Below are 25,265 nucleotides of genomic sequence, written 5' to 3'. Positions count from 1 at the left end.
AAAGATAATTAGTCATCATGGAAATGTAAATTAAAGCCACAATGAGAAACCTATGCAGAACCACGAAAACAGTTTTAAAAAATGACAATATCTTGTTTCATTGGGGGTGTAGGACAATGAAAAAGTCTAGTACATTGCTGGTGGGATTAGAAAAGGGTACAGCCACTTTGAAAAAAAATGGGCTTTTTTTTTGAGAGAGAGAGAGCTGAGGAGGGGCAGAGAGGGGGTAGGGGATAGAGGATCTGAAGTGGGTTCTGCACTGACACAGCGAGCCTGATGTGGGGCTCAAACTTATGAACCATGAGATCATGACCTGAGCAGAAGTTGGATGCTCAACTGACTGAGCCACCCAGGTGCCCCTTGGGCAATTTTTAATAAAAGTTAGCACATACATACTCTGTGACCCAGCAATTTCACTTTAGATAGTTATCCAAGTGAAATAAAAGCATGTCGAAGGAAGGAAGGAAGGAAGGAAGGAAGGAAGGAAGACCACCAAGCAAAATAAACAACAGAACATCAGTACACAAATATTTATAGCAGTTTTATTTATTCCTAACAGTCAAAGGGAGGAATTAACCCAACTGCCATCAACATGTGGACAGATTTGTTGGTTTGGTGGAAACATTTGTTACACATAAAGATGCAAGGGAATAGAACAGTAGAAAATTCCTAAGATCATGATGCACATCTCAAATCTGTGAACAGCAAAGCGAAAGGAAGGAAGATTTGGTTGAAGAGTCTCAAAGTATAGTGCAACTCTGAGAAAGTCTTGGATTACCCACTAGGAAGTATTGGCACAAAGATTGCCCATTGAGTAGGTCTTCATCAGAGCACAAACAGGCCCTAAAATATGAAGTGTGCCCAGTCATTGCTGGGACAGCCTGAGGAAAGCATGACTTCTCTCAAACAGTGGGGCACTAATGGCACTGCAGCTAGAGGCTGGCAGTTAACCGCACTCCTTATGCTGTTTGTCTCTTAAGGGAATGCTGAGAAGCATACCTCTTAGCTTCCATGGTGGATACATGATGATATAAAATAGATTACCCTTCAGCAAAAAAAATGTGCTTGTATATGCAACATGGAGGTAACTTTGGAAAACAGAAACAAAGAAATGCATGGTTACTATTGCTAATTACGAAAGTATCAAATAACTACATGAAATGTTAGTGGATTTCTCATTTGTATATATTATACATAATTACTACCTATGCATTATTTCATTTGCCCATTTTAGCAACACTACAAGCATTTCTCCACAAAATTCATCTATGTTATTTTAATGTCTTCATAATTTATTTATGCAATAATGTGTACCTAATATGCTCCAAAACTCAAAATAAAGGGTAAAAAATGTTCTTTACTATAAAAAGGATTAGAAACTAGTGGGGACATATTATTGGGCATTTAGTTCCCCAACTTTTTGAAATTATAATTAAGGTTATAAGGAACCTTTATGCTTATATCTCCGTTGCTTGTAATTGTTTCCATAGGATAGGTCTAGAAGTGTAATCCCAGATATAGACATTTTTAAGTCTGGATATATATTTTTGAAATTGCTTTAAATTATACTAGAATAACTGGGTCTGTATTGTTATATATTCTGAACTTGGAGAAATCAACAATATTTTTTAAAAATTTTTGCTAATTTGTTAAAATAAAGAGCATTAGATATGGAAATTTTATTAACTTAAGATTTTAACTTTTGCCAAAATTAATTTCAAATGTTCACTAACTATATTTCATTTTGTATGAAATATCTGCTTAAACTTTCACCTATTAGACTTCTTTGCTCTCTTAGAGTCTTACAGTTTTAATATCTTTATAATTTTATAGATTTTTATATATTATACTTCAATGTTTTTATCATATACACTTCACTGTAGGACTTTCTTAAAACTATATTTTGTGTAGTTCATGTCCTTTGGGCATGAAAACAAACATGCATTTATTTCCTGACTCATAATTTAGTCATTACTTGGAATTGCTGTTTTTACAACAATTTACCCATAATTTTATCTAAATGCTTGTGCTTGCCATCATTTCAAATCTCTGGGGGTATTTTTATTGTACAGATCCCTGAATTTATGACTGCCACTTGAATCCCACTGGCACTTCAAACTTCATTTAATTAAAACTGTACTTATTTACTCATTTTCCCACATTCTTCTCTTTCTGAAAATCCCGTATTCCCTATCATCTCATATCCAATCAATCTCTGTAATATCCCTGAAAATTGTTCTGTCCTCTCTTGTTCTGCTACATTAATTCTGGCCTCCATTACTTTCTATGTAGACCTTAACTACCATAATGTTTCTACTTCTAATCTATACTTTTTCATACTGTTCTACTTATTTCTTTTTGGACTCATCCTCCTAATACAAACCTTAAATCATTACAGAAGGTGACGATCTCTTTGACTAGGTATTCACTGAAACTGGGAATACAGATACTGCAGCTTTGGAATCCAGGTGACAAGGTGTAGGGAAACAGGTTGTCACCATTTCTCCAAGGTACGTGGTACGGCTCCAGAGTTTTGAATGGTGCATGAAATGTTTTGTCATTTTGTCAAGTCAAAGATTTTTGAAGGCTTAGAAAGAACCAGCAGACAACACCCCAGTGGAAAAGGAAATTGAATTTCCCAGTGAATGTGCTGGTAGTTAGGCAGCAGTGAGTTACTGTCTTCAAGTGGCTTTTTAGGTGGTAAACATTTAGGATTCTCCCTGCCAAACACATATACTACTGCCATTTTTCCACTCACCAGGCCCCTCATTCAATGGAACTATCTTCCAAAGTTTACCAGACTATGCTCTAAAGTTGTTGGGGCCTAAAATTAATTAATCTTGTAATGATGTTGGTAGTTATTATAATGAAGTGTTGAATAAAGTATCAGTGTATAGAAATGAACCCATAAATAAAAACATTAAGAAAAAACAGCCTCATCAAAGAGGTATAGTCAAAATGCAAATACACGTATCTGTTTAAGACAAAGTGTTAACAAGGTACAATGGAAAGGGGTTGTCTAGTTTCTGTAGTGCAAAGAAATAAAAAATTGAAGAAGCCAGAAGTATACGCAAATTTGTTGGCAGGACAGAGAGCACTGTAGAACCATGGCATGTGAGGTTTTGGTAAAGAACCTGGGTAGAGTAGATGAAGAAATCAGGAAGAGGAAGCTTTTGATCTAAATTTAATGTGCAAATCCAAATCTGTATGTGTGAGAACTTTTGGGGTACTTAAGAACCCGACATTTCTCAAGTAGACTATAGTTGGCTATATATAGGACATAAATCACAGAGTTGCCAAAGCGACATTGCCTCATTTATTATTAGGCATCATTGCATGAAATAAATAGATTTTAAAATGAAAATGCACTTCTTTGGTGCTCTGGGTAATACAGTCTTTAATATTAGTGGTCTAGACCAGTGCTGCCTAAAGTGTGGTCTGTGAATTGATAAAGGCCACTCTGTAACAGATAAGCAAAAAGATAAGTTACATGACTGAGTATAAGCATTTAGCCATTTTTATAGTAATTTGACATTACTGTGACATACAAGAACATGATCAGTGGATTTGACTTTTTGACTATCACCTAGACTAGTTCAGGTGTCGAATTCATGGTATGAAATTACATATGGTATAAGCTGCATACTACATGCCTCATAAGACAGTGTTGTGAGACAGAATGTTTTAAGTTAGCCTGTCATCTTTAATTCAAAAGATATAAGAATCTGCAAAAATATAAATATTTATGTTTACAAAAATATTTTTACATTATATAAATTTTTGATCAATCACATTTTTTCTAAATTTAGTGTTTAGAACTACTGACTAAATTAAGTGAGTTTTTAATTATTTATTTTATTTTATTTTAATTTTTTTAACATTTATTTATTTTGAGACAGAGAGAGACAGAGCATGAACGGGGGAGGGCAGAGAGAGAGGGAGACACAGAACCGGAAGCAGGCTCCAGGCTCTGAGCCATCAGCCCAGAGCCTGACGCGGGGCTCGAACTCACGGAACGTGAGATTGTGACCTGAGCTGAAGTTGGACGCTTAACCGACTGAGCCACCCAGGCGCCCCTTAATTATTTATTTTAAAACATAATTTATACATGGCAAACAACCTTCAGTGGACTCTGTCAAATAAAAAATATCCTTTTCCTAAAGTGGAAAAGTTACCAAAAAAATAATAAAAATGGAAATGATTCTGAAGAAATAAAGACAGAAAGAGTTCATCCAGTTATATTTAATAGGTTTTGTAAACATATCTGATGATTAAGTGAGAAAACCACAGTGTATTATTTGCAGGGATATACTGGCTAAATGAAGCAATAAAACCATCAAAACCTAAGTGGAATTTTCATACATACCATTACAAATAAATTCCCACAAAAATAATTGGAAAGGAAGAATATTGAATTATAAAGTCAACAGAAGATATTTATGTTGTATGTGAATATTAATAATCTAAAATATACTCTTTCAATGAACACATACAGTTTTTATAATTATTTTCATTTTTTATAATTTATATATGTTCTGATTATTTGAAAATGTAATTCTATGTGTGCTGAATCTAATAAAAATCAGGATTTTATATCATATGTTATTTTATTTTTATAGTAATACATTTTTATTATATGTTGCAGTTGTATGGGTCTACAATGAATATGAACAATAAAAAACCCAAAAACTTGAAAACATCCAGAGATTGTTTAAGAAGCTCTTCTCTAGACAGCCTGTATTTAGTGTTTCTTGGACTTTATTGTATATAAGAATCATCTAGAGAATCTTGTTAAAATGTACATTCTGATTCAATGGATGTATAAAACCTGGTATTCTGCATTTCTAAAAAGTTCCTAGATGATGTTAATGCTCCTTGTCTATGTATTACATTTTGAGTATCAAGCCATTATACTTATATACTATCTCATTTTACTAACACAGAAAAGTTTGGGTATGCATTGATAAAAGAGTAGAACAGGAAGCCAACAAGAACACTAAACCCCCAGTAGATACAGTAGAAACAGAGATATCAGATATAAAATCTAGGACACATATGTAAAGTCACCCTACTATACAAAGGCGCTGGGTAGTGATCAAAAGCAGGCAGAAACTGGAGAGGAGTCTTTCTTTAAGAGACAAGAAAGATAAGAACCTGGTTAGACTTATAAATTTAAAGCTTTTTGTCTGACTTATTTCTCAATTTCCCAATGGCTTGAGGCATCAGAAAACTATTCAGGGCAGCAGAAAACTGCAGGTTTGCAAGCTTCATATGTCTGAGGACAGCATTTGAGATTGGTAGAACAGATAAAAATTAGGAGGCTGACCATCATGAAAGGAAGGAGTCACATAGGTGGAAACTTCTGCATGTAAAATATAAAAGTCACCCAAATCCTCAGCTAATGACTAAACTGCAATTGCAGAGGAGACACCAGGGTCTGCTGAAAGCCAGTGACTTGAAGCAAAAAGAAGTGAACAGAGATTTCAATTGCTGCTATAAACAGGGAAGCCTGAGTTTGAAGTTTGAACCTAGCTAAGTTAATTGTCTGGTAGAATAAGAATTAATCTTAAGGGGAAAGTAACCAGATTCAGTTTCTACAGTATATCTATCATGATCATTAGTATCAACATAAAAAATATTAAACATGTGAGAGAACAGGAAAATTTGACTTATATGGAAATAAAACAGGCAGGATATCCAGTGTTAGACAAGATATAATAACCACAATGCACCGTATTTATCCCACAAATTAAAACTAACACCTTAGGGAAAAGTAATAAAATAACTATCAGAAGACTTTGACAGTGGGAAAAAGAAGTCAGATTGGCTGGGACCTTGAGACTCAGTGGATGACCTTATAAGTGAGGAATTTCTTTCTTTCCTTCACACACACACACACACACACACACACACACACACACACACACGACCATACCAGACCTACCGCAGGCAAGCACTACAAAAGGCGTTGCATTCTACTCCCACAACATTGGGATTTTCAAAGATTATGGATATTAACCCTTTATCAGATATGTCATTTGCAAATACCTTCTCCCTTTCCGTAGGCTGCCTTTTAGTTTTGCTGATTGTTTCCTTCACTATGCAGCTTTTTATTTCACTCATATGTAGGATTTAAGAAACAAAATCAAATCCGAGAAAGACAGATACCATATGATTCCGCTCATATGTGGAATTTAAGAAACAAAACAGATGAACATATGGGAAGAGAGAGAGAGAAGCCGCAAGAGACTCTTAAAAATAAGAGAACAAACTGAGGGCTCATGAGGGGAGGTATGTGGGTGAATGGGCTAGATGGGTGATGGGTAATAAGGCTAGCACTTGTGATGAGCATTGGGTATTGTATGTAAGTAATGAATCATTAAATTCTACTCCTAAAACTAATATTGCATTGTATATTAACTAACTAGAATTTAAATAAAAGTTTAAAAAGAGAAAAAAAAGAAAAACAAATGAACATAGGAGGAAAAAAAAGAGAGAGAGGCAAACCAAGAAACATACTCCTAAACTAGAGAATAAACTGAGGGTTATTGGAGGAGTGTTGGGTGAGGTTATGGGTTAAATGGGCGATGGGGATTAGGGATGGCACTTGTGATGAGTACTACATGTTGTACGTAAGGAATGAATCACTAAATTTTATACCTGAAACTAACATTACACTGTATGTTAATTAACTGGAATTTAAATAAAAACTTGAAGAAAATAAAAACCCAGAACAAAAATACCCAAAGACTGTGGGACAGAGTCTTAATCATGAAATTCATTTTTAAATATAATGCTATAGATAGGTTAAAAGGAAAGCATTAGAAAAAACTTACTATGTAAATACTAATCAAAAGAAAGCTTCAGTGGCTTTATTAATATCAGATTAATGGACTTCAGGGCAAAGCAAATTATCAGGGTTAAACTTGTAAATTCACCAAGAAGACAAAATAATCCTAAATGATCATGTACCAGATAAAGATATTCAAAATACATAAAATACACATATTTATGCAAAATACATAAAAAGTGATGTAACTGAAAGCAGAAATTAAAAATCCATCATAATTGGGGACTTGAATACTCTCTCTCAGTTATCAATAGAACCAGTAGACAGAAAATCAAAAGATATAAAAACCTGAATATCATCTACCAACTGGGTCTAAAAGACACTTAGAGAATATTCTATACAATGTCAGTGCACATGGTTCATTCATTAAGTTGCACATGGAGCATTCATCAAGACTGGGTCCCAAGTCATTAAATTAAATAATTTAAAAGCATAGAAATCACATGTAAGTATTTTCTCTGACTATAATAAAATAGAAATAACAAAACAATGACAAGAAAAATCTCCCCTCTCTTGTAATTTAAGCAACATATATCTAAATAATCCCTGGGTAAAAGAGGCAGTCTCAAGAGAAATTCTAATATGTATTGAAATCAGTGAAAATGAACATCCAGCATATAAAAATATATGAAGTGCTGCTAACTCAATACTGAGAGGAAAAATTATAGCCTTAAATACTTATATTAGAAAAGAAAAGGGAAACATTTCAAATTAATGACCAAAGCCAGGGTTTGGTAAACATTTTCTATAAAGGACCAGATAGAGAATGTATTTTTGCATTTCCAGCTACATAAAGTCTCAATCAAAAATTATTTTTACTCGACACATCTCCAAAGGTAAGGGAATTAAAAGCAAAAATGAACTATTGGGACCTCATCAAGATAAAAAGCTTCTGCACTGCAAAGGAAACAATCAAAACTAAAAGGCAACTGACGGAATGGGAAAAGATATTTGCAAATGACATACCAGGTAAAGGGTTAGTATCCAAAACCTATAAATAACTTTCCAAACTCAACAGCCAAAAAACAAATAATCCAGTAAAGAAATGGGCAGAAGACATGGATAGACATTTTTCTAAAGAAGACATCCAGATGGCCAACAGACACATGAAAAGATGCTCAACGTCACTCATCAGGGAAATACAAATCAAAACCACACTAACATACCACCTGACACCTGTCAGATTAGCTAAAATGAACAAATCAGAAGACTACAGATGCTGGTGAGGATGTGGAGAAACGAGAACACTCTTGCACTGTTGGTGGGAATGCAAATTGGTGAGGCTGCTCTGGAAAACAGTGTGGAGGATCCTCAAGAAATTAAAAATAGAACTACCCTATGACCCAGTAATAGCACTGCTAGGAATTTACCCAAGGGATACAGGAATGCTGATGCAGAGGGGCATATGTACCCCAATGTTTATAGCAGCACTTTCAACAATAGCCAAATTATGGAAAGAGCCTAAATGTCTATCAACTGACAAATGGATAAATAAGATGTGGTTTATATATACAATGGAATACTACTTGGCAATGAGAAATAATGAAATCCTGCCATTTGCAGCAATGTGAATGGAACTGGAGGGTATTATGCTATGTGTAATAAGTCAGTCATAGAAAGACAGATGCCATATGTTTTCACTCATATGTGGATCTTGAGAAACTTAAGAGAAGATCATGGGGGAGTGGAAGGGGGAAAAAGTTACAGAGAGGGAGGGAGGCAAACCGTAAGACAATACTGAGAACAGTATTAAATACTGAGAGCAAACTGAAGGTTGATGGGGAGAGGGGACAGTGGGTGATGGGTTTTGAGGAGGGCACTTGCTGGGATGAGCACTGGGTGTTGACATAAATTATATTTAAAAAATTCTTTTTTGACAATTCTAAAATGCAAAAAAAGTCCTGCAGATCATATAAGATATCTGTTTCTTGTTTAAGGATAGAAAAAAAGAAGAGCAAAATAAATTCACAGTAAGCAGAAAGACAGGAAGAATAAATATAAGGCCAGAGATTATGAAATGGAAAATATAAAACATTAGAAAGAATCACTCAAACCAAACGCTGGTTCTTTTGTAAGACTGACAAAGGGAAAATAAAAGGGAGAGAAGACCCAAATATCTCCACTGTCAGGAATGAAATGAGGTATCACTACACTCGTCACAGACATTAAAAGGGTGAAAAGTTATTAAGAAATATTCCACATACATAAATTTGAAATGTAAATGAATTGGATCACTTCCACAAAAATTCCAAAAGCTAAATTCAAAATGATTTCAGGTTGAAATAGATAATCTGTGTAGTCCTACAGTTATTTAATCAGTAGCTAAAATCCTTCCAAAGAAAGAAATCACCTGGGCCCAGATGTTTTGGCTGGCAAATTCTACTAACATTTTAAAAAGTAAATTGTTTCAACTCCAATTCTACACAGCTTTTTCAGAAAGTAGAAGAGCATAAGAGTTCCTAACCAATTTTATGAAGCTATCATTACCCTCATACCAAAAGCAAAGACAATACAATACAAAGGAGACCGTAATCCAATATCTCTCATGAACATAATCAAACATTTTTTTTCACAAAATTTTAGGAAATAGAATCCAGCAATTAAAAGAAAAATTTGAGATCTATTCCAGGAACGCATGTCTGGCTCAATATTCAAACTTCAGTCAAAGTGATGTTGCCAAGACGGTAGAGTAGCAGATTCCAGCTTCCATTCTCCACCACCTGCCCCCTGACAAAGATCAACAATTAGACAGCTATCCACGAATAAAAACAGTTTTGGGAGACTCAGGAGTTCACTTAGGAAACTCTGGAAACATACTTGAACAACAACATCGATAAAAAACAGAATAACCGTACAAAAAGAAAAGGGAAAGCTTACTTGGGCATCATTCTATCCCCCATAGTCCAGCACTTCTTCAATGCCAAGAGGGAATGCCCCAGCTAGTAGGAATTTCCACGGTACACCGTGGGAAGAGTCATGGTTCCCAGTCGCTGGATCTGCCAAGGACTCCAGCAGCTTTTGCTATTAGAGAAACCAACAGCCAGTACAGCCAATGCAGACCCCCTGTAGATTTCACTGACTTTGGTTCCACAGGTTTTTATGTTCCCAGATGCCATCCACCTGAGTCCTACCCTGCCCCCCTCCTCTATAACCCCACTGGAGCCTGGGATCTGCACCAGCAACCAGCCATAAATGTAAGGATGCAGCCTAGACTCCTGCAGCTGACCCCCACCACCATGTGCATACTCAGCTAGCCTCGTCAGCTGTGCACCTGCAAACCCCCATCTTGACTCCTGTCACCAGCCTCCACTGCTGTGCATGTGCTCATGGTGAGACTATGCAGCCACAGTAGTGCACATCAACAGCCAGGACCCCTGCAATTGCTTTATGGACCTGGATCCAGCCCTGTATCCTCTCAGTGGCCTGTACCACTGGGCTCACCTGCAGCTAGCCACTCCAGCTGTACATCTCACATCTCCAAGCTGTAAATGGAAACCAAAAGAGAACAGGGGTAGCTATAATTCATACCAGACAAAATAGACTATAAGTCAAAAACTGTAACAAGAGACAAAGAAAGATCATATATAAATACAAAGTGATCAATTCATCAAGAGGATATATACACATAGTAATTGTAAATACATATGTACCCAACATCAGAGTTCCTAAATATATTAAGTACTAACAGATCTGAAGGGAGTAATAAACAACAATACAGTAATGGTAGGAGACTTCAATACTTTCAACAATGGATAGATTATCGAGGCAGAAAATCAGGAAGAAATGTTGGATCTGAACGATATTTAAACCAAATCGGCTTCACAGATGTATATAGAGCATTCCACCCAATGTCAGCAGAATCCATATTCTTCTCAAGTACAAATGGAATGTTCTCCAGGATAGATCATAAATGAGGTCATAAAACCAGTCTTAACAAATTTAACAAGACTGAAATAATATCAAGAATCTCTTCTGAACACAAAGGTATGAAACTAGAGATCAATAACAAGAAGAAAACCAGAAAATTCTCAAGTATGTGGAAATGAAACAACATACTCCTGAACAACCAAATTGTCAAAGACGAAATTAAAGTGAAATCAAAAAGTGTCAAATCAAATGAAAATGGAAACAAAATACCAAAACTTATGAGCTATAGCAAAATCAGTTTTAAGAGGGAAGTTTATACTGATAAATGGGCACACTTCAAAAAAAAAAGAAGAAAAGAAAAAAGGAGATCTCAACAACCTAAGTTCATACCTCATGGATCTATAGGAAAACATAAGCCAAATTAGCAGAAGGAAGAAAATAACGTAGAAAGGAACTTCTTTTTGCCCAATTTTTAAAATTTTAGAGTTTTGAAGAAGTTTACAAATTTAATTACATAACTAAAAGATTTTACTTATGTATAGAACTTTTATTTATAATTATTTCATGTCAATGCATAAATATACACAATAGTTAAGTAAGATGAGACCTTTTTATGTTCTACATTACTTTGCAATCATCTTGAATATTTGAACTTGGGTTCAAATGAAAGTATATATTTGATGCATTATTGGATCAGTAGTTTTAGACATATTTGTAATCTTTCAGGAAAAATGAATCCTCAAATTGATAATGGCACGTCTCTGTATGCTTGTTGACAGGATTTCTATTCACTGCTTTATTTGTTAGATGTAAGGACATGCATGTACCTTCAGACTCAAAAGGATGCACCAAACAACTTTTTGGGCCCCTTTCATGAATTATACATTAACAGGCTTTCAGAAGTTTATAGGCATCTCTTCCACTTAAAAGTGAACAGGGGAGAGGATGAGCTAATTTGTAGAAGGCAGTATTTCTGGGTTCTCTACTGACTCCCTTTATGAAGTCATCCCTCCAAGCCTCTCTTTGGTTACACAATGTAATGGTATATACTACACACAGTACTACTGAATACAAAGCTTAAAACCAAGAATTTTGTTTAAAAGATGTTTTTTGACTTCAGGGAAACTTAAGTCTGTTGTAGAAAATGAAAAGTTTTTAAAGATATATATCATTATTTCTATTTACTGCAAGGTAGGGTGTAAGTGGTAGAGCCCTGCTTAATGTACAAACAAATAATTCACAGGAAAGAGCAACAGAGCACATTTACAGAACTTTACACATACAGGGTAATACATAAATATAAATCTGTATAGAAAAATATATAACATTGCTTTTTAAAAAAATTGTATTTTCCTTGTCCCCATTCCAAACACCGAGTTTGACGCTAAGTGGTCTGTAGAGAGGGCCAGTTGCAGCTAAAAAAAAAAAAAAAAGCCTCACCAAGCCTGGTCTCTGCATGACTGATTATACCATAAGGGAGCAGACTCATGGATGAAAGGGCATGAAGCACAGTGGGAAGGAAAGGAAAATCTATGAGGCAAAATGAACAAAGATTAGGAGCATGAAGTGGAGGTCTTCTTCTTAGTACTGTACATTAACTCAAGTTTCAAAAAAATCGTACAATCATCAGGGAAATACAAATCAAAACCATGATGAGATATCACGTCACACCTGTCAGAATGGCTAAAATTTACACAGGAAACAGCAGATGTTGGTGAGGATGCAGAGAAAGGGGATCCCCCTTACACTTTTGGTGGGAATGCAAACTGGTACATCCACTCTGGAAAACAGTATGGAGGTTCCTCAAAAAGTTAAAAATAGAACTACCCTATGATCCAGCAATTACACTACTATGTATTTACCCAAAGGATACACAAATGCTGATTTGAAGGGGCACATGTACCTCAATGTTTATAGCAGCACTATCCACAATAGACAAATTATGGAAAAAGCCCAAACATCCATCAACTGATGAATGGATAAAAGAGATGTGGTATATATGTACAATGGAATATTACCTAGCCATCAAAAAAAATAAAGTATTGCCATTTGCAATGATGTGGATGGCACTAGAGTATATTAAGCTAAGCGAAATGAGTCGGTCAGAAAAAGACAAATACCATATGATTTCACTCATATGTGGGGCTTAAGAAACAAAACAGATGGAAATAGGTCAATGGAAAAAAAAAGAGAAGGCGGCAAACCATAAGAGACTCTTAACTGTAGAGAACAAACAAGGTTGCTGAAGGGGAGGTTGGGGGGAATGGGCTAAATGGGTGATGGGCATTAAGCATCATTTTGCCTCATAGATTTTCCTTTCCTTCCCACTGTGCTTCATGTCCTTTTGTCCATGAGTCTGCTCCCTTCTGGTGTAATTAGTCACATAGAGGCCAGGCTTGGTGAGATTTTTTTTTTTTTTTTTTTTTTTAAGTTGCAACTGGCTCTTAGCAGACCACTTAGCATATTATGATGAGCACTGGGTGTTATATGTAAGTGATGAATAACTAAATTCTACTCACTAAATTAACTATAGTTAACTATAATTTAAATTAAAACTTCAAAAAATAATAAAAAATAATAAAAGAAAATCCTATAATCCAGGATGAAGTCTCTGAATTCTGTGAATAGGCAACCATAGATTCAATCAGGAAACTGCATGAGAAAGTGACCAGTGCTGTATTACTTATTGCCTTGGAAGTTACAGATGCTTAAATTTTCAGCATAATACAGAGACCAATGATCTCAGCCTAATCCAGAAAACTTTCACAAAGGCATAATAGTTCAGTAGTATTTTATCTTCTCTGGTCTCTTCCCTAGTCCCTGTCCCATCATATCACCATCTTATTCAGAGTTTTATTTATTAAAAACAAATATTAAATCCTCCTATATACTATGAACTTGACTAAGTGGTGGGGACACAGTTGTGAGCAAAAAAATTGTGAGCTCCATGCTTTCATGGAGCTTACAGGAGAAAGAGAGGGGTTTATTTTATTTATTTATTTTTTAAATATATGAAATTTATTGTCAAATTGGTTTCCATACAACACCCAGTGCTCATCCCAAAAGGTGCCCTCCTCAATACCCATCACCCACCCTCCCCGAGAGGGGCTTATTTTAAAAATATTTTTAATAAATAAATAATTGCAACTTAAAATTGTTTAGAAGAAAGAACATTATTCTATGGGGATGAAATACATGGACCCTGGTCTAGACTGTAGACCCTGGTCTAGATAGGTGACTAGAGGCTCTGAGATCTGTGGATGAATAAGAAATGATGAGGTGGGAACTGATGGAGGAAGGTTTAAGTAAAATATGTTAAGGTTCTGTGGGAGGAGGGAATATGGTTCACTGAAGACCTGAGAAAGACCAATCAGGTTGGAGAAAAGAGATATGAACTAAAATTGGCAGGTGCACCTGAGTGATTCAGTCAGTTAAGCATCAAGACTCTTGATTTTGGCTCAGGTCATGATCTCACAGTTCATGAGATTGAGTCTGGCAGTATGCTTTGCACTGGGCATGGAGCCTACTTAAGACTCTCTCTTCCCCTCTCTCTCTGCTCCTCCTCTGCTCACATACACTCTCTCTCTCAAAAAAGCCAAAAACCAAAAACCAAAACCAAACCAAAAACAAAAAACTGGCACAAGATGAGAAATAGCCACTTGCTAGATCATCAGACCATTTTGACCTTTGCTAAGGAGTTAGGTTCTTAAGATCAGTAAGCAGTTGTTGGAGCGCACCTGGGTGGCTCAGTTAAGCATCTGACTCTTGATTTCAGCCCAGTCACGATCTCACAGTTTGTGAGATGGAGACTTACATTGGGCTCCACGCTAGGTGTACGAAGCCTGTTTGTGATTCTCTCTATCCCTCTCTCTCTGCCCCTTCCCTGCTTGTGCTCTTCTCTCTCAAAATAAATAAATAAACATTTTTAAAAAAGACCAATGGGCAGTTCATGAGATGTTTTCTATAGGTAAGTTATGCAACACAATTATGATTTCTGTTCTGAAAAGATCACGTCTGTTATAATTCAGAATGAATCGTGATGGAGAGGGTTGTCAGAATGAAAAATTAAATACCAGTTTGGCTCTTGCAATAGTCCCAGCAAGAGATGATAAGTTCAGGACTAGGTAGGCAGTAGAAGGAACCAAGTGAAATGGATTTGGAGTTATTTGGGAGATTAGACTTGACATGTTTTAGTATTAGGTTGGTTGATTATAGCTGATGAGGGAGAGAGAAATAGTATAAATTCCCTCCAGATTTCTGATTTTTACTGGGATAGATGGTAGAGTCACTAATATAAAGAACACTAAGATTTGGGGTGGAGGAAAATCATGACATCTATATTAGGTAATTTGAATTTGAGGTACTTATATGACATTCAGTAAGAGATATTAGAGAGCAACATGGGAACTTAATATAATGAAGGTGTTTCTTTTTTTAAAAATTTTTTAAATGTTTATTTATTTTTTTGAGACAGAGAGAGACAGAGCATGAACAGGGGAGGGTCAGAGAGAGAGGGAGACACAGAATCTGAAACAGGCTCCAGGCTCTGAGCGGTCAGCACAGAGCCGGACGCGGGGCTCGAACTCACGGACCGCCAGATCATGACCTGGGCCGAAGTCGGACGCTTAACCGACTGAGCCACCCAGGCGCCCCTAATGAAGGTGTTTCAAACCATGGAGAACATCGCTAAGGAGACTGGATTGAATGAGACAAGAAGGCAGACAAGTACCATCTTTGAGGCACTCCAGCATTTGACGCCTAGGTAGAGGAGGACAGGCCTGCAAAGAAAACTACAAAGGTCGGGGGGTTATGAAATAAAGAAGGGAATCTAGGACAATGTGGGGTCATGAAAGTCAAGAGAAGAGAAGAGAGAGTTTCAGAAAGGAAAGAGCAATCAGCAGTGTCAAATACCCTGGACAAAAGAGGTACAATGAGGAATTCTTTAAACTAGCCTTTTGAGGAGTATGGAAGCCATCAGGGGCCTACTGAAAGAACTGCTTTGGTGGACTGATAGAAGGGTGGGTTGGCAATGAGTATAAAATAAGAAAATGAGAGAAAATATGTTCATCTGTCTCTTTTAGAGTCTGTGAAGGGAAGATTACTGAGGTGCTACTAGGAGAAAGATTTGCGCTCAAAGGAAGGTTTGTCTGTGAGAACTGAACATTTTAAAAGTGGCCATCAAAAGTATCAATACAAAAGAGAGAAGGAAGAGTGAGGCCAAGTTCCTGAGGAGTTCAGAAGGGGTCAGAACCAAAGCACCAGGGGAACAAATGGATTCAGAGAGAAGGAGTGACACTCAATTGACGAAATAGGAAAAAGGGAAGAGATGATGTGCACAGATGTGGGCAATCTGTTGGTTTGGAGGCAGTAAGCTGACAAAGTTTCCATTTGATACCTTCAATTTTTCATGTAATGTATGAGCTGAGGCCATCCTCCAGGAATGAGGAAGGAGTAGGGAAAGGGTACATAATTTTGAAAAGAATCAATAAGGGCACCATTGTAGAGAGTGGGACAGTGAGTTGGTACAGACAACATGGTAGAGTCGCATGGCATTACCAAGCGTTTGTCTGAGACCAACAACTGTGACTTTAAAGAGATGCCAGTCACTCTGTTTTGAGGATTTCCTAAGAGAGAACTAATCTCATTCTCTGATAGACCATTGGTATACCCTCCAAACACTAGGCCAAAGGCATACTACGCTTTGGTCTTGCCCTTATCTCTTCTCACACATCTTTATTCTCTCCTTTTCCAGTTTTAGTTGCTTTCCATGGCCATTCTCCTGTCTCCTCACTCCTAAAAGAAACAATAGGAATGCCATTGGGCAAAATGTCATTTTGAGAAGGGTATTTTCATTTAACGAGATAACATCAGAGCAGACAAGAGAGGCAGGGAGGAGGACCCAAATGTCTTCCCATCTGATTTTAACCAAGTTCAGTTTAAAAGTTAGGTCTCCCTATGCTTAATATCCAGTTTCTGCAGCACCACAGCTCTGCAGCATTTGAAAAGTAAGCTTGTAAAAAATCCTGCAACAAAACAGGGAAAATGCAAAACCAAAAACAAAACAAAACAAAACAAAAAAAAAACAACAAAAACAACCAAACAAAAAATATTTAGAATTATATAAAATTCCCATTTGATTCTAAGTTATAAAATATAGTCAATTGGCCACAACCAAGCATTCTGGTCCGTATCTTTGGCCTTTGAAAAGATTTTAGGGAGTGTTTGATTTTGCATCTCTTCTCTTAAGTGCCACAATCAGAGAAAAGCAAAGGGAATGGAAAGAAGGTTCTTACTTCTGAGATTCACATCACTTTTAAAAAACTTTTTAAAAATGCACTTAAAATTAAGGCTTTAAAATAAGTTACTTCTATATATGAAAGATTATATGCAACACATATAGTACAAGGAATTTAATAACTCAACATTTGTGAATCTACCACCAGCTAAAAGACCATATTGTTCTGACTTTTCCACTACCATCTCTGAAGATATCTTCAGAGAAAAAGAAAAGATTAAAAAAAAACACGAAAATTATCTCAGACTAGCTACTACCCACATGAAGGTGACCTCAATTACCAAGGAAGCACTCAGCTTAACCTCCAAAATAATATGGCAGCCTTCTTAAATTATATGCCTGAGACATAGCCATGGGAGAAGAACCAGCTTCAAAAAATGGGCCCCCTAAACCTCCAGAAAGCACTTAGGTGCTTAGCCCCACCATTTTTCAGACCTTAAACAACTTGGTAAAATATAAATTTCACGTGAGACTCAACAGAAACTGTCCCTTGATACTGGTCCTGCTGAAAGAGGCCAGAATGAAAACGCTGGGTTAGTGACTTTAACATCCATTCTGTAAGAATGCCGTTTTTACTTCTCCCCAACCAATGACATATCCTCTTGCATATAAAATGAGAAAAAAAACCATGTCAGAATTTAATAAAAATTTATCTTTCTCTACCTATACACAATTCTAAATGGAATAAAACAACAAGCTTACTCTGGCAAATGGTACTTAAGCCCTTCAGAGATGTTAACCCCAAAGTCTTTATATGCCAACTTCCAAAAGAAAAGTGTGTATTTTGGCTGCCCATGTAGGGCTGAGTCATTGAGCCCCAAATTAAAACATGCCTCAGGCAACAAGAACATTTCTATGTTGCTACTTTCTCTTCAGTGCTTCACTGTAATGTGGGATATGTCAAAAGCTTCCTGAATATCCAGTCTGCAAGTTTCAACTAAATAATTAATACCATCAAAGTGAGGTTTATTTTCTCTCCAGTAATTCCTCTACAGTCTGACTTTTTGCCAGTCTGCAGCGTTCCTCACAGCTTGAGGAAGCTGGAAGGTGAGATAATGGTCATGTTCATGCAATACAAGATTGTCTTGGAATTCCAAGGAGCACGTAGTGGACACTAAGATTTTATCAAGATTCCCTGTGAACAGTAAATCAATGTATAAATGTTAGATATTAATCCTGTTTACAAAAACTTGAACACTGAAAAGAGTACATCTCTTCCATATTTTACTCCTTTGAAAAAAATTTAAACATTTGTCTGAATAGAAAAACAAATATAATGTGATGATTGCCATAGAAAATGCTCTGGGTGAGAATTTAGAAGATGAAGATTCATGTGAGAAAAGCAGTTTTCTTCACTGGTAGAATGGGGATAATAACTCCTGTTTGAGTGATTCTAGGGTCATGCTGTATACCTCAAAAAAGATCACATGGTATCTTAGATCACAAAATAATAAGTTGAAAACAATTTTTTCAAATGTAATCACATTTATGAAAAAATAAACAGGAACCAGGAATTAATATTAAATATTTATACATAGAAAAAATATGTGCATATGTGTTTATATGTATCTGTACACACACACACACACACACACACTATAAATATTCTGGTAGAGGCAGTGTATTAGTGTTCTCCAAAGAGAAAGGTAATAATAGATAGATAGATAGATAGATAGATAGATGACAGACAGATGAGCCTGAGAAGTCATGATCTGCCAATGAGCAAGCTGGAGATTTGGGAAAGCTGGTGGTATAATGCCAGTTCAACAGAGGAGCCAATGGCCATCTGGACTGATGTTCCAGATCAAGCAGGCAGGCAGAATGGGAACAAATCATCCTTTCCCCTTCTTTTTGTTCCATTCAGGCCCTCAGCAGATTGGATGATACTCACCCACAGTGGAGGCAGGGCAGTCTACTTTACTGAATCCACCAATTCAGATGAGCGGGGAACACCTTCACGGACATACCTGGAAATAATGTTTTATATGAGAACATATTCTCTTGTTCTCATCTGCTCCTTCCCTCATTTTTGGTGACTTTAACAACCAGATCTCTTTACTTAAACTTTGTTTGGTTTCACTTCCAATCCTTTCTGTCTGCTTGCAACTGAGTTAGGGGTTGGCCATCACCTCAAACAATTGTACTTCCCAGTTACTGAATTTTGCAGGCTTCCCTTTCACCCACCTCAAAATGTCTGCATTAAAAAAAATTTTTTTTGACTACCAAATAAGCTTTTATTTAATAACATTTAAAGTTTGTATTTAAATTCTAGTTAACCTATAGTATAATATTAGCTTCAAGTGTATAATATAATGATTCAACACTTACATTCAACACCTGGTGTTCATCACAAGTGCACTCCTTAATTCTCATTAGTTATTTAATCCATCCCCCCACCAACCTCCCTTCTGGTAACCATCAGTTTGTTCTCTATAGTTTAGTCTGTTTCTTGGTTTGCATTTTTGTACACTCTCTCGTCCTTGCCAAGGCAAACTATGTAATTATGGGATTATATAATTATATAATTATGGGATTATAATTTATGGGATTAACTTTAGTCTTCTTAGACTCTATTACAACTTCATTCCCTCCTTCTCCAGATTTCCTTGACTTTCACGGACATTCTCTTTTGTCTCACTCCTAAAAAATGTCCCCTTTGACTCTGCTTCCCACTCAAAATACTCTTATCCTAAATTCCAGATGCCACAAAAAGTTATCTCTGTTCACTTTTCTCCTTCTTTTGTTTTTTACTCCCCAACCCACAGAAGTTTGAATTTGGTTGTCATATTGTCTATGAATCTTCTTTGCCAATGGTCACCAGTGCCTATGAATCACCAGGACCAAGTCCTCCACCTGACTTGGTTTCACGACAGCCTGGACCACGGCCTAGTGATTGTTTTATTTTCTTTCTTTGGACAACCTCATTCACTCCTACAATGTCAACACTTAAATTCTATGCAGGGGACTCTCATATCTAAATCTCAAACTACTAACCACTGATACTGTTTCTTCAGTGTTACTGACATCTGGTTCTTCCCTCATCCCTATTGCCACTGTACTCAGTTGAGGTTCCATCAGTTCTTGTCAGGACTACTGCAGTAGCCTCTAAACAGATCTCTCTGTTCCCAATAGAGTCAACAAGCATTATCTTTCTAAATCTGTGATTATGACACCCCTCTTCCCAAAACATTACTAATATTTCCTAAAAACTTATTTAAAATTTCCATAAAATTAAAGTCCAGATTATTTTACATGCTACTTAAGGCCACCCCCTTCATTTGTATCATACACCTATTAAAATATCCCCTTCTCGGGGCGCCTGGGTGGCTTGGTCGGTTAAGCGTCCGACTTCAGCTCAGGTCATCATCTCACGGTCCGTGAGTTCGAGCCCCCGCGTCAGGCTCTGTGCTGACAGCTCAGAGCCTGGAGCCTGTTTCTGATTCTGTGTCTCCCTCTCTCTCTGCTCCTCCCCTGTTCATGCTCTGTCTCTCTCTGTCTCAAAAAAATAAATAAACGTTAAAAAAAATTAAAAAAAAAATATCCCCTTCTGCCACTCCCACCTCCACCCTCAAACCAGAATACTATTTGTCATTTCCCAAATTTTCTAGTCTCTGGGCCTTTCATCGCTTCTATTGTTCCTTCTGTTGGAATATGCCTGCCTGATTTATTCTTTACATCCAGATCCAAGTTTGACTATGATCCCCTTAAATGGTCCTCTCATTGCCCCAACTGAGTTTTATTTCTGTTCTGTGTTTGTAGGACACTTTTACCAAGTAGGCAAAATTATGATTTGAATTTTATATTGTGTATATGTTGGCTTTCTTCACCAGATTCTCATCTCCCTAAAAGAATATCTTAGTGAACATTAAATTCCTCCCTAGTATACATATTTTGTACAAAATAGGAGTTTGTGAAATATATTTGGATTTGAAACGTTATTCATGGGAAGATTTTTGGTATCCCTAAGTAGCACCACCAAATGACCTTAGTTACAGTAATGGTCTGTTCATATGTGTATAGAAATGCTAAAAGCTGAATTAAAACTCTTTGTGGTCATGGTACATCAAAATACCCTTAATTTATAAAGTCATTTAGTTTTTCAGGTGCACATTAGCAATGCCGTTATTTTAGTAATTGCTCAAGAATATTTGTTGACCAAATGTCAAACAAACATACTGCCAGAGAGATTATTTTTTGAAAGTGAAAAATTATATTGCCTAAGAGAGGATTAAAAGGAAACTTTTCGGCTCAAGTTCTAGAACAGGCAGCTCTCCTTTGACACCTGACTAATAAAGTGCCCCAGGGCTGGCTTCCAAGAGCAGTTTCCCTTATCCCACAAGGCAGCTACTCTCCAGAGAATAGCTTCATTTTCTCACAGCTGTCATCTTTTAACCTTATTTTTAAAATCAGATCTATGAAAACAAAACAAAACAAAACAAAACAAAACAACACACCTGCCTTTCTCACAGGTGCATAGGGGCAGGCTTTACTCAGAGCCAACAGAAATGGCTTCCCTAGCGCCATCGTTTCACATAGATTAGCCAAGACCGCTGAGTGGTGCCCTCACCATTCAGGTACCATTTAATCCAGAGTGTGTATTTAAGAGCCAGGCCATTGTAACAATCACTGTTTGTGACATCTCACATCAGCCCAATTACCAGGTTGGAAATGCACCATATTTTGAATTTCTGGTTAAGTCCAAGTTGTTTTCTTCCAACCACATACTGCTTGACATCAAGAAAACATTTCATTAGCAGTAATAATGAATTTCATTTTTTCTTCTATTTTCATCTTTTTGAAGAATTCTTCTTTGAATGAAAATGCTAGCAAACTTGACTTTTACTTCAACTCATTGTCACTTTATTTCTCTAAGTATCCAGTGAATAGGAACAGAGAGCAAGCAATAAAAATGCATCCACTTTTTGTTTTGAAGAACACTCTCATTTTGGCTTCCAGGAAACTTCTTCTCCAATAACCCAAAGTATTGGCCTACATGGGTAGATATGAAATCACCAAAGTCACCCATGACAAGATTTACCTATTTTACAACTAAGAGGCTTTTTTTTTCTTTCTCTCAAGAATCTGTATATGTGTAGTTTTATATACATGTATAGGTACACCCACATTAAAACACATTCACACTATTTCATATTAAATTTCAAATAAACTACATTAAAATAAGACAAAATTATTGATCTAATCTACTCTATTTTTAAGTCTTCTCACAGCTCTCATTATTCACTGAAGATCTTTATAAATCAGAGAGGAGGCAGTACAAAACAGTATTTAAAAACAGACTCGGGGGCACCCGGGTGGCTCACTTGGTTGAATGTCTGACTTCAGCTCAGATCATGATCTTAAGGTTCGTAAGTTTGAGCCCCACATCAGGCTCACTGCTGTCAGTGCAGAGCCCACTTCAGATCCTCTGTCCTCCTCTCTCTGCACTTCCCCGACTTGCACTCTCTCAAAAATAAATAGACATTAAAAAAACAACTCTTAAAAGTTAGATTTAGGTTAAAACTGTGGTTATGACACTCTTTATCTCTAAGGTCTTGGACATTTTACTGCCTTTTCAGAATCAATTGACTGATTTGTACGAAAAGGATAGTTTTACTTACTGTGTGGCATTTTTGTGAACATTATGTGGTAACACATGTAAAACGTTTAACATTAAGACTAGAACACAGGAAGCGGGGTGCCTGGGTGACCCAGTCGGTTAAGCCTCAGACTCTTGATTTCAGCTCAGGCCATGATCCCAGGATCGTAGGATTCAGCCCTGCGTCAGGCTCCACACTGAGCAGGGAGCCTGCTTAAGATTCATTCATTCTCATTCTCTCCCTCTCTCTCTCACTCTCTCCCCCTCTGTCTCTCTCCCTCCTTCCCTCCCTCCCTTTCCCTCTCCCCTTGCCCCTCTCCCCTCCTTGAGCACAGTCTCTCTCTCTCTAAAAAAAAAAAAAAAAAGAAAAGAAATGAAAAAGAAAAAAAAAAGATTAGAACCCAGGGGCAGCCAGAAAATGTAAATGACGGTGATTAAGCAAAGTGTTGTCATGGGGAATTGAAAAACTCATGTATAACATGCATCCAGTATGGATGGAATCTCCATCCTAGTCCCAACTATGTTCTCACTGCATGGGATCCTCAATTCCTGGAGTGGACTGACCAATAGCAGAATAGCAGCTTTGCTTTGATCATTAGGATCATTGACACTCAAGGTTGTAAAAGACCTTAATGATCATCTAGCTCAAACACCTACTAATCCTCTTCTATATAAACATCAAGTAAACTCCTCTTAATTAAAGAACTGTCATGCAATCAATATAGTTTGGTTTTATTTTGTGACAGACCATGAAGCAACCTACGAATCACTTCTGATTTATTATTTTCCAGCACCTCTGTCTTCCATACAACAGCTAGTCCTATTAGCTATACCTCCAAAATACACTAATAACCTATACTTTTCTCATCACTTCTGCTGCCATCACCCTAAACAAAGCCCAAACCATCTCTTGTCTGTGTTCTGGCAACAGCCCTCTAAATAATCTTTCTGCTTTTAGACTCCCTACAGTTTCTTTACCATACAGAAGCCAGCGTGATATTTTTAGAAAATAATTCAGAACATGGCAAACTCTGAACTGCAAACTCCTTATGACTGTCTGTGGTGCTTAGAATAAAATCCATACCCTGTCTATAGTTTATAGGCTCTATGAGATCAAACACCTGCTCCTCTCCTTCTCATTACTCTCATCCATTGCTTCAGTCACCTGATCTAAATACACACTTTCTTGCTGCTTCTTAAAGAGACCTGATTTATTTCTGACTGACCTTTCTTGACCAATCAACTTAAACTTTCCTCAGAATTTCAGTCACTATCTTATTACTTTGTTTTATATTCTTTCTCCTGTTTGTATCTTTTTATTTATCTTTCTCCCTTGCAGAATGTAAGCTCTCATTCTGCACTGTGACATCAGAATTTATAGCAGTACCTGGAATATATACTACTTAATATTTGTTCAATTAATGAATATATAAATGCTTTACAAATTATATAATTACAAATTATATACTTTAAGTCCTTCAAGGATAAAAATTATATTTCATCCATCTATGAATCCCTAGCACCCAGAACAGTGCTGTGGATATTTTACTCTTATGAAATATTCTGTGGAGAAGAAAGAATGTAAATGCATAAATAAAAAAAGTGACTTTCAGACGGTGAGAAGTATTATAGAGAACACAGTTGTAGTAGTTTTCTAGGGCTGCTTAACTATGTACCAAAAACTGGGCTGCAAAGAAAAACCAGGGCCACAGGAATTCACTGCCTCACATTTTTGGAGGCCAGAAGCTCAAGTGAAGGTGTGGCCATGCTCCCTCTGGAGTATCTGTTTCAGCTCTCTAATCCTAGCTTCTGTTGTTCCTTGGCTATGGCAGCATAACTCCAGTCTTTGCATGGTCTTCACCATGTGTACACATCATAGTTTAACTCTCTTGATGTAACTGCACTTTCTTCTCAGTTGTAAATATTTCAAGATCAAAGACCATGTTGATATCTCTCAAATCATGCTGTGGGCCCTTGGTACATTTAACAACAATGACAACAGCAACCATGCTTTTAGAGTTGAGTTTAAGCATTTTAGAAAAGTGGACATATTTTTTTTCTTCTCTCAACCTTACCATACCATAACTGTCTCATGTTGTCCTTTATTCCTATGTCAGTATGCCAAATACTGTGTTCTTCATAGTGCTTGCCTTACATCCCTGGTCTCACCATACCCCATGTTTCATTAACCTCACATCCCATGATGTTAATGAATATATAGCTAGAATTAAATAGGCCCACTTTATTAAAGAGAGCAGTCAGGAATGGTAGGAATGAACATGTTACTCTTATTACAGCAGATAGATAATATGGAAATATCGTGTATTACTATGACTCCAGAGGAACTGGAAATAAATTGTTTTTTAGGAAAAATGACATTTTAAGGCCCAAAAATCATCTTTAAACATATATTAACATATAAGTTTAGACTTAGGGATAGTTACAGTGGGGTACAGGGAAGAACAGACCCATCAAACAGAGCTATAGTGCAGAGATCAACAAATAAAAACTCATCAAAAGGACATTGTGTACCTTCCACCTTTCTTTTACCTCTTAGTTAACTAACCTGATAATGGGGTTCTGCTGTGTCATTAATTTGAGCTATATTGGAGTAATCAGCCTGCCGTATGTTTACCCACCATGTTCACTGGACTTAG

At 36.7% G+C, this 25,265-nt stretch overlaps 1 long non-coding RNA gene across 1 annotated transcript in view; it reads right to left on the bottom strand.

Moving 5' to 3' along the window:
* Positions 1-18,982, bottom strand: part of LOC122222802 — a 112,467-nt gene extending 93,485 nt beyond the window's left edge. The window contains exon 1 of the long non-coding RNA XR_006203874.1: positions 18,904-18,982. This is a non-coding gene — a long non-coding RNA (uncharacterized LOC122222802). The remainder of the gene's footprint in view (positions 1-18,903) is intronic.
* Positions 18,983-25,265: the final 6,283 nt, after the last annotated feature.

This window comes from Panthera leo, chromosome B3, assembly GCF_018350215.1.
Source record: "Panthera leo isolate Ple1 chromosome B3, P.leo_Ple1_pat1.1, whole genome shotgun sequence".
In the NCBI taxonomy this organism is placed as follows: domain Eukaryota; kingdom Metazoa; phylum Chordata; class Mammalia; order Carnivora; family Felidae; genus Panthera; species Panthera leo.
The sequence above is the reverse complement of the archived record's forward strand: the minus strand, read 5'-3'. Positions and strand labels throughout refer to the sequence as shown.